The following is a 9,175-nucleotide window of genomic DNA, read 5'->3' as shown; positions in this document are numbered from 1 at the left end:
AATTTGCCACAAATCATTTTTTTACGTTTTTTAGTGTGCGTAGCACACTATTGGTTTCGCTTTGAGAAATGAAATTTCATTGGAACTGAATGTTCTCTTAAGCTATTCAACCGTTTTTTGTACCTATTGAACACCATTTGAGAATCATTAAGGCGGAGGGAATAGATTAATTTTCATTCAATTCAGATGGGTAATTGCTGAGTAATTGCAATTTTAGTTCATTATTTTAATGCATAAATTCCTAAAAAAGGGAAAGAGGACTTGTAAACCACCTGCCGCTCATTGTACCCTGCTATACCCCCAGCCTTATCCCTTCATCATTTTATAAACACCTGCATTGCATTGTACCCTGTTACACCCCCAGTCTGCCAGCTGTGTATTTCAAGTGGGAGTGGCTTGGTGGGGTGTTTCCTTCCAATTTATTTGGTTACCTCTAGCAGTAAGACAAATTGGCAGTTCATTTTATGTGAAACCTTTGTGAAGTATACACCATTCTAGTTGGCATGTTATATGGTTTGTGTTACCTATATTGTTCCTGTGTTGATTTAATGGTTGCAGCTTTGTATTTCAAATAAACAGGTAATTATTTGTTTTTTGTTTTTTTGAGACTAGTTCAAATTGAGTTTCTAATCTGGTGCTTTTTTAATTCAAATCTATTATTTTTGTTTTTTTCAGGTTAGTTCAAATTCTTAATCTGGTATTAGATATTTATTTTTTTTTTGAAATTTTTATTTTTGTTTTTTGTAGACTAGTTCAAATTGAGTTTTTAATCTGGTGTTTTTTTAAATTCAAATCTATTATTTTTTTTGAAATTTTTATTTTTGTTTTTTTCAGGCTGGTTCAAATTCTTAATCTGGTGTTATTATTTATTTTTTTTTTGAAATTCTTGTTTTTGTTTTTTGTAGACTAGTTCAAATTGAGTTTCAGTTTCTAATCTGGTGTTTTTTAATTCAAATCTATTTTTTTTTTGTTTTTTTCAGGATAGTTCAAATTCTTAATCTGGTATTATTTTTTTTTTGAAATTTTTGTTTTTGTTTTTTATTCAAATCTATTATTTTTTTGAAATTTTTATTTTTGTTTTTTTCAGACTAGTTCAAATTCTTAATCTGGTATTATTATTCATTTTTTTTTTGAAATTTTTGTTTTTGTTTTTTATAGACTAGTTCAAATTGAGTTTCAGTTTCTAATCTGGTGTTTTTTAATTCAAATCTATTATTTTTGTTTTTTTCAGGCTAGTTCAAATTCTTAATCTGGTATTATTTTTTTTTGAAATTTTTGTTTTTGTTTTCATTCAAATCTATTATTTTTTTGAAATTTTTATTTTTGTTTTTTTCAGGCTAGTTCAAATTCTTAATCTGGTGTTATGTTTTTTTTTGAAATTTTTGTTTTTGTTTTTTGTAGACTAGTTTAAATTGAGTTTCAGTTTCTAATCTGGTGCTTTTTTAATCTATTATATTTTTTTTGAAATTTTGGTTTTTTTGTTTTTTTGTGACTAGTTGAAATTAAGTTTCTAATCTGGTGCTTTTTTGATTCAAATCTAATATTTTTTTATTTTTTTTTTTCAGTATAGTTCAAATTCAGTTTCTAATCTAGTACATACCTAATAGGTTAGAAATTTATCATTTTATTTATTTTTTTTAATTCAAATTTTATTTTTTTAGGCATTTTTTTTGAAATTTTTATTCATTTTTTTTTGTTTTAGGCTAGTTCATCATTTTATTTATTTTTTCTAATTCAAATTTTATTTTTTTAGGCATTTTTTTTGAAGTCAAGCCTATGTATGGAGGCCAAATTAAAGTCGATACATAGGGACAAATGAAGCCAACAAGTAGTGGCATACTTAATTGAAGGTAATGTGGAGGCAAAATTAAAGTCAATACATAGGGACAAATGAAGCCAACAAGTAGTGGCATACCTAATTGAAGCCAATAAGTAGTGGCAATGTGGAGGCAAAATTAAAGTCAATACATAGGGACAAACAAAGCCAACAAGTAGTGGCATACCTAATTGAAGCCAATAAGTAGTGGTAATGTGGAGGCAACATTAAAGTCAATACATAGGGACAAATGAAGCCAACAAGTTGTGGCATACCTAATTGAAGCCAATAAGTAGTGGCATACCTAATTGAAACCAATAAGTAGTGGCAAGTCAAGCCTATATATGGAGGCCAAATTAAAGTCAATATATAGGGACAAATGAAGCCAACAAGTAGTGGCATAATTGAAGCCAATAAGTAGTGGTAAGTCAATACAATAGGTGGTAACATAATTGAGGCTAATAAATAGTAGCAAATCAAGCCTATATATGGAGGCAAAATTAAAGTCAATACATAGGGACAAATCGCACCTCGGGAGTAATAAGGTGACATCTCAAAAAAGTGAAATTTTACAGGAGAGTGATTTTCTTTTTTTTAAAAACTTGATTTATTATTTTTATCAACTTATAATTAATTGTGAGGAATGAATAGCACCTCATTTTAAAGATCTGGTATCCTACCTTCATTTAGTATAAGAACACTTTAAAAAATAAAATCTTAAAGAGGAGATATTTCAATGTTTGGAAAACATTTTGAGTTAGCACCTTTCATTAAAGTTGATGTGGAGGCAAAAGGAAGCGTCCAAAAAAAAATTCATGTTAACAAAGTTGTAGAGAATTAAATTTCCAATCGACATAATGTCGTTAGTTTTTTTCTACAGTGCTTAGTTTTTGAGTTTTTCTCAAAAAACTAAAATTTCATTATATGTGCAAATTCATTTTTCTGAAAAGTGATCAATTTAAAATTTTTTCTCCATTTGGTACAAACCAATAAAAAATGCACTCCTTGTGACTATTTCTAACTGACAAACATTCAAAACAATCAAAACTGTTTGTTAACACTTTGTATGTATGAAATTTGCTCAAAAAAGGTGGAGTTTTTTGAGATGTCACCTTATAACTCCAAACAACTTGCAATGTTGTTGGGATTTTGAGTTAGGCCATTTGGGTTTTTTACATGATCTAGATAATGTAACCAACTCAAAGTGTAATTTTTGGTTGAGGGGGGTCATACAAGCCCCAAAAATGCAAAAACATCAAAATCAATTTTTTTTGAGATGTCACCTTATTACTCCCGAGGTGCGAAATGAAGCCAAAAATTCCTTTTCTTGCTATAAATTCCAAAAAACCGCATTTTCTTTAAAAATTATCCAAAAATCTTATTATTTTCTGTTTTTTGCTAAAATTTAATTCTTGTACTGAAGAATGAAGATGAAATTATTGTTCCTAGTACTAGCTTCTTTGCTAATATATTTTACTGAATTTTTGTTTGCGTTTAGAATACAAAGGTTGTTTTTTTCTGTTCATAATTTTTGTTTTTCATATTTTATTCAGTTTTAACAAATAATATATGTACCTATTTACTTTTGTTTACATTTAGCATTAAATAATTATTCTTATTTTTGTTTTCACATCTTATTTAGTATTTACAAGTACCTATATGATTATTTTTTGTAAACTATCAGTTAAAACTGTACAACTGTATACAGCTACGCACACTTTGCAGCTAAGCTGTGCTTAGCTGTCTACCCGCCGTACATTTTGTGTCATTTTACTGTCACCGACTCGCCAAAACATCGTCAATTCTGTGTCAAGGAATTTCAACCAATCAGAAAAGAGGTGGCTCCGCCTACTTTCCGGTTTCAGGTTTGACGAAGATTTGAGGCTGTCAGTAAACGGTCAAATTTGCGTCAAATTCGTGTCATGCAATCCGTGACACAAAATTGGCAAAAATATGACAACAACAACAAGCCTTTGACGTGATTTTGACGCGTATGTGATAGTTTAGTGACATATCTTGAAAATTGTCATTTGTTGAGCAATTTTTTGTTTTGTGATAATTTTTGAGTTACAAAACCAATCAAATTTTTTCCAAAATAAGTTTTATACATATAAAAAATGTTATACCCTATCTATGCATATTTTTAAAAATTATTTTATAAATTGCAAGTGGGTAGGTACTTTGATAAAAAATAAGAAGAAGAAATTTTTGATACCTATTTAAAAAAAAATGATTGAAATACTTACGACCTACCTATGTGCATTCAATTTCTTATAAAATTGAATATTACCTACCTATGCAAGATAAAACATTGATTTTTTATTATGTAAAATTGATAGAATAATTCAATGGGCCTAAATTATTTAATTTCAGATCTAATCAAGGGCAATTTCGCGGAATCTAGGAATAAGTTTTTCATTTCCAAGTATTTTATTATTTTAGGCCTACAAACCAATTTAAAATTTTATGCGTATTTAATTTGCGTATATCTGTTTTTGAGCATTTTTTTACACTGTTTTCATTGTTATTAGGTACCTACTTAACTTATGTAGATGCAGAAAAATTATTTTAATAGGTACCTTATATGCAGAAATTCTAGAAATTCTTTCAAAATCAAATATTAATGATTGGGTACTTATTTTAATTTATTATTCATGTAAAAAAAATTCAATGAAATTGGTAGGAAAAATTTACTTATCTGCTGTGCAAAGTTTTTAAAAACCACATTAAAAAATTATAGGTACTTATCCATCATTTTACACAATATATTGCCTTTAATGTCTATGTCAAAGACAAGTCGGCGTAGCACATTGGTTAGGTATAGGTTGTAGGGTAGATAGAAATGTAGGGTCCCAGGTTCAAATCCCAGTCAGGTAAGGAATTTTCGAAGTTGAATTTGAATTTCGGTGATACTAATTGATTCCTATCTATACCAGAAGGGCAATGAAAGTAGAATTGCATTCGTCAATTAATTACTCAATTTTTAAAAATTAATTTTAATTTATCAAATTTGTCAAAAAGCAGTCAAAACATCGTCAAAATATCGTCAGGTATTTGCCAATAGATCGCCAAAACAACGACACGTTGTGAAGTAGAGTCAGTACCTTGTCAAACGCTCTAACGTAAAACCGGTTTGGTGGCATGGTATTGACGCGTTTTTGACACTTTCAACCTCTTCCTGATTGGTTGGAAATTGTCAAAATAGTGTCAAACGCACTGTCAAAATTATCACGCCAAAAAAGTGTCATTTTACTGTCCTGCTTTGCATGGCGGGTAGTTTTTTGGTGATTTTGGTGGTTGAAGATGTCCTCTTTCACATGGCGTGGTCAAAAATCGTCTAAAATAAATTTTTGACTGCTCAATTAATTTAGAGTTGATTATACAGGTCGGAATTTTTGTGTTTTTCAATCTAAACATTGATTTTATGGGAAAAGTATGCAATGCATCCTAGGAGAAAAATGCAATGAAGGAAATTGTAGAGAATTAAATTTCCTTTCTGCTCAGAGCAGGTTATTTTTCTGTAGGATGCTTTGTGGAGAAAGTATTTGCGAAAAACAGAGACGTATGGGACTTTTAAAAAAAGCTTTTCTGAAAAATGGATGTTTTGGCAATGAGATACCTCTCCACAGGTCACCCAAAAATCAAGTTCCCGTGAAATGTGCAAAGGTGCGTATATGCATGCGTTTGGTAAGCGTATACGCATAGTTGTGCATAAAAAGAGACACTTAAGGTGTTAATGTATGCATATTAGCATGCCTAAAACTCTGCGTTTACTACCTGCGTATACTACATGCGTTTATCACTGCACTTTGAACTGCATAAAGATAGACGTTTTTCATATCTCGGAGTTCATGTATTTTTGCAACTATTTTATGCATGCATCAAAGCATGTATGTAGCTCTCAGTGTACCTATCTATGCAATGGGTAGATATTCATATTGGATTTATTTTCTTTATTTTTTTTACAAATTGAACTAAGTAGGTTGCGAGTTTTGATATAATTATTAATAATGATAATGCATTTCTTGGTGTAGTATTTTTCTGTGCATTTATGCACTTGATATCTGCATAAATATGCAATTATGTACCACTTTTTTTAATGTGAGCACTTTCAGAAAAAACATACTTTTTAGAGGTACATCACAAAATATACCTACCTATCACATACTAACTTTGGGATGGGAAATAATATTTTTGCAACATTATGAAAAATGTAATTATTTTGCTGGAAATACATTCACAAATAATCAATAATTTCTTTTTCAAAAAAATATTTCACACTCATCAACATGTCACATGTTGCTCAAACAGACCTCAAAAAATTTGAAAAATTATTTGCTACACATATGTATTTTTGGGGGATAAATTATTCAAAATTGATGAAAAAAAAATTGCCTCCCTAAATGAGGCTAGATTGGCATATATGCATACTTCAATAGCCATTTCTAGACCCGCATCAGTGGTGTACTCCTGTAAACGAAGAAACATCCCTTAGCAGTATTATTTACGTGGGGTAGGAGGAGACCAGCAGCATGCATCCGAACAGTAAATATTCCAAGAGAAACAAGAGAGAAAACCGGTTCCATCACCTTTCAGTTTGGGTGTAAGGAAGAGATGACATTTCTAACTACACTACCACATACCACTTATGCAAGGCAGTCCAAAGTACAGGCAAGGTATCTTTCCCTCAATTGTAGTCCTGGCACAAAAGAATATTTTCTTTTGTTAGGCTACATAATTGAGTACTATTATAGGTAGTAAAGAAAGTGGGAAACGCACGCATAAAATCATGCAGAACTATTGCATTCACGCATGCGTAAACACATGCTGAAACGCCTTAAAAGTCTCTTTTTATGCATGCATATCTGCATGCACTTACGCACTTCAAAAATTTCACGGGTTAACGAATATAACGCGGCCTAACATCGAGTACTATCAGGCCTATGGGGTTACGCGTCGAGCGCATGCACAGCAACGAAGTTACAGATGGGACGTGAGTTTGTATTTTATACAAAACGTTATGAGTTTACCTGTATGCGGCTATATATATATTTTATAAGTTTCAGCACTTTTCAACGTGATGGTGATTTTTACATTTTATGACTTGGGACCTGCTCTAATTGATCAAATAAGATCAAACTTGAGGAATGGGATTCTTTTAGGACCTAAAATTGACCCTCAGAGTTTCAAGGGTCAAAGTTAAAAATTATAGAAGGGTCATTTTTTTGGAGCGGCATAATATGGCCCCAAATGAACGAAAAGGGTCCAAAATCATACCATAGGTCAGTACATTCATTGTGATCATTATATCCAAATTTCAGCTTCCTAGGTCATCCCCACCCTATTTTAGGTGGGAAAAACCACATTTTATCCCTATTTTTGACCCCCTCACCCCTAAAATTGACCTAGGGGGTCCAAATTTTCAGCATACAATGAAAGGGTGCCCTTTGAGTGCTTTTTGCAGGATTCAACCTTCCAACCCCATTTGACCCCTCACCTGGGTCAAAAAAGTGGATTTTTGCGTGTTTTTTGACGTTCAGCCAAACCTACAGACCCTCCAAATTGACCTAGAGGGTCCAAATTTTCACAGTACATTGGGAGGGTGTACCGGAAGTGCCTTTTGCAGGTTTCAACGTTCCAACCCCATTTGACCCCTCTCCAGGATCAAAAAAGTGGATTTTTTCATCAATTTTACGTGTTTTTACTGTTTTTTGAAAATTTCGACATTTAGCCAAGGCTACAGCCCCTCCAAATTGACAAAGAGGGTCCGAATTTTCACAGTACATTGGAGGATGTACCCGAAGTGCCTTTTGCATGTTTCAACCTTCCAACCCCATTTTACAGAAAGGTCATTTCCTTGGAGGAGCATAATATGACCCCAAATTGATGGAAAAAGTCCAAAATCATACCCTTGGTCAGTACCCCCATTGTAATCAACATATCCAAATTTCAGCTTCCTAGGTCATCTCCACTTTGATTAAGGTGGGAAAAACCACATTTGACCCCAATTTTTGACCCCCTCACCCCTAAAATTGATCTGGAAGGTCCAAATTTTCAGCATACAATGGGAGGTTGCATCTTGGGTGCTTTGTGCAGGATTCAACCTTCCAGCCCCATTTGACCCCTCTCCAGGATCAAAAAAGTGAATTTTTCATCCATTTTATGTGTTTTTTGAAAATTTTGATGTAAGATAAAGATGAAAAATTTGTCTTTTCTTAATATTAATAAGTGTGAAAAAGTGGGGTTTTTACTGGACAAGAACCTATACCTACTTGAAAAAGTGAAAAACCACAAGTTTGAAATACTCCAAAAAACATATTATCATAATGTTACTTCCACGAATCTCGACACAAAAGTGACACCCTAACACAGTCATTAAGCTTTAAAAATCATATTGCCCTTCAGTCGCCGCCAAAAAAAATCTTTAAAAAATTTTACATTATACTTATTGACCTGCATACCCGCAGTTTGAAATGAATCGCATAAAAACTCGTGAAATTACTTATATAGTTAGTCACCAATTCACGACTATAGCTCATTCCATGTCAACCCTTCCAAAAAAATTAGGTGTCACTGTTTTGTTTTGGTTCTTTTCACAAGTCGAAAGCGGTCAGATATAGAAGACGAACGCCACAACCCTGTGGGCACGTTTGGCACTCAAGACGCAATGTAAGCGAAAAAGTGCCGAAATGTGACACTAAAGTGTCATATTTTGGCACTGGCACTGGCACTGGCACTCAGTGTCAGGTCGTGACACTGGAGTGTCAGGTGATGGCACTCGAATGTAAAATGTTGGCACTGGAATTTACTTTTCAAGTTCTTACACTCGTAAACCGATACCATATATTGTTATTATTATTGTACCTGCAATTTTTACAGAGTTGCTTATTGAAAGAACAAAACAAAAAACGATTTTTTTTAAAACTTCACTTGAACACTAAAAATAAAAAAACTCGCAAAATTTCAGATTTAAAAAAAAATTGAATTTTGATTTAAAATGAAGTTTAAAAAATTTATGCATGAAAAGTTTGAAATCAAGTTCGTTGGTAGGTGCACTTTTTTTGGGAAAAAAATAATTGAAGAAAATAAAACTATTTACCTAATAAAGAATCAATTGATTTTTTCTCAAAAATTCTAAAAAAAACTTTTTTTTTCAGAAAATTGAAATTTTAAAAAAACATTGAAAGAAAATCAGCCAATTAATTTCTGTTTTTCAAATTATAGTCTTGGAAAAAATGTTAAAACCCATGTAGGTATTTACTCGATAGAAAAATGAAATCTACCAATATGTCAGAAGATATTTATACCAATCCCGGTGGAAACGTTCATTTGCATGGGTCCGGAGAAGGCATTTTCGAA

This window comes from Planococcus citri, chromosome 1 (genome assembly GCF_950023065.1).
Source record: "Planococcus citri chromosome 1, ihPlaCitr1.1, whole genome shotgun sequence".
NCBI classification, from domain to species: domain Eukaryota; kingdom Metazoa; phylum Arthropoda; class Insecta; order Hemiptera; family Pseudococcidae; genus Planococcus; species Planococcus citri.
This window is presented reverse-complemented; position numbering follows the sequence as displayed.